Here is a 2,199-nt window from a genome sequence, read left to right as displayed (position 1 = left end):
CAGGCTGGACTATTGCAATGCTCTCTTGGCAGGTCTTCCAGCCATCCCTCCTGGTGGAATGACCTGCCCAAATCAATCCGAGCAGCTGAGTTCTTAACCATCTTCAAGAAACGACTAAAAACACATCTGTTCCACCTTTATTTGTCCCTCTGACTCTAGCACTTTCTATTCTATTTTAATTCTACTTTATATTTATCTTTTTTTTATTAAAAAAAAAACATAAAACACTAGCTTTCTATTTTTTCTATTTTACTTGTTTTTCTTTGCGTGTGTGTGTTTTTTATATATATATATATATACACACACCTTGCTACATGTACTGCGTTAGGCTAACCGAGACTTGTCATTTGCACATATATTGTTGCTCTTTTGTTAGTTTTGACTGCTTTTATTGTCCTCATTTGTAAGTCGCTTTGGATAAAAGCGTCTGCTAAATGACTAAATGTAAATGTAGTGAGCTGGCTTGCTGTCTCCATAGGCAGCTGCCTTCTAAGACAGAATTCTAACCTCATGAAATCTCATAAGCAGGGCTTTTCTCGCATTTTCTGTGTTGATTTTGAAGGAAAAACTGTGGAATTATGTGGATTAAACATGGTACTATTGGTTAAACGGAAAGGAGAATAATTACATTCTGATTAGCTGAAAGCATTATCACATTAGTCAAAACATTTAATAAACAAACACACAAGGGGAAGGGGAAGTGCAAAACTTTCTAATATGTTCCCTGAGTTCCAAATCTGTGGAAATCTGCAGAGCTTTAGGTGCAGGCACACTTCACTCTTCATAGGCAACAAGCTTGCACCTACACTAATAGCGCTCCTAATGTCAAGTGTATATAGTGGAACTTGACTCACAAATGACTTTGAATTTGATGTTAGCATGATGCTAGCCTAATGACACAGATCTCAAAAACTGATGGCAGATAACATCAACCTAAATGACTCACATTTTATTTAAGGTATACATTTGATCTGTTCAGGCATTCCCTGGGAATCAAACCCATGACCTCGGTGTTGCTAACATAATTATCTGTTTGAACTACAAGTTATATAACACACAAATACTGAATACTTTTTCAATATTGATTTAAAAAATCATTGGGAATCATTTTTTTTTTTTTTTTTTTTTTTTCTTCACAGAGCTTGTTACAGTGTTTTCTGGGATTGGCTTTTCCATAAAGGATACACTTTGGAACAGTATTTGTGTCAGGAGCTTGTATGCGATGCCCTGGTAAAGCGTCTAGGCAGCTCACTAAACTTTGACATTTTTAATTTCACCCAAACAAACAAATAAATTCTAGCATTATTTACTCACCCCCATGTCACTCCACTTAGACTTAAAACACACACATACAGACTCCAGAGCAGGGATAAGGAATTTCCACTGTGGGCCGAGTGTCAGTTGGCAGATGCCATGGACATCCAGGGCTTTTCCCGCTGCCGTTGGGAGCTCCACACATTGTCTGACACTCCAGACAGCACTGGCTTCAATTTAAAAAAAAAAAAGAGACGAGGTGAATGAGAAAAAGACAACTGTAGACATGTTGGAAATGGCTGTCTGTCTGGAACAAAATGATGAAAGGGAGAAAGGGAGAGACAGAGAGAGATGTGTTATCTTTCAGCTTCAAATAGACAATGTCACACTGTACATTCAAGTGCCAGCTCTGAGAACAGAGGCTTGCTGGTATAACACTCACACACACAGCAGATTCAGAGGTGCTCTGGCTCTAACAAGCGCATAGTATATCTGACGCTGTGCCACAGAGAATAGGGCCTGCCACAGGCACTGCAGCCTGTAGAGATTGGGAGAACCAGATGACTCAATCTGCTCAAACAGGAGAGTGCACAAAGAAGTACTATTATTTACTTCACCTTGTGACTTCAGATCCAACAGACACGAGCCTGCACAGACCAAGAATAACCCTTAGGAAAGAAAAACCTACAAATAAGCTTGCTTTAATGTCTCAGTTTCTTGTAGACAGCAATGAGGTTAAATGGAGAGAAACTTTAGAGTTAAGTTAACTGAAGAGACAACTAAATTAAGTCTCCTGCATCTCAGATTGTCCTCCTGAGAAAAAGACCCTATTAATTGAACATATCTCTGAAGTATCGAAAGGGATCTCAATGGGAAACACTGCCAAGAATTATTTCATAATCAGTATTATCATCTTATATTACAGGGGGGAAAAAGTCTGTGTGT

General features: G+C 38.6%; 1 long non-coding RNA gene across 1 annotated transcript; it reads right to left on the bottom strand.

Moving 5' to 3' along the window:
- Positions 1-1,319: 1,319 nt before the first annotated feature.
- LOC107699240 (uncharacterized) lies at positions 1,320-1,943 on the bottom strand. Its single transcript, XR_001635436.1, has 3 exons — positions 1,872-1,943; positions 1,697-1,792; positions 1,320-1,484 (listed from the first exon to the last, which is right to left on the bottom strand). It is a non-coding gene; the product is annotated as an uncharacterized LOC107699240 (long non-coding RNA).
- Between the last annotated feature and the right edge of the window lie 256 nt (positions 1,944-2,199).

This window comes from Sinocyclocheilus anshuiensis, unplaced genomic scaffold (genome assembly GCF_001515605.1).
Source record: "Sinocyclocheilus anshuiensis isolate Anshui unplaced genomic scaffold, SAMN03320099.WGS_v1.1 scaffold847, whole genome shotgun sequence".
Taxonomy (NCBI): domain Eukaryota; kingdom Metazoa; phylum Chordata; class Actinopteri; order Cypriniformes; family Cyprinidae; genus Sinocyclocheilus; species Sinocyclocheilus anshuiensis.
Note: the sequence above shows the minus strand (reverse complement) of the source record. Positions and strands in the feature narration are given on the sequence as shown.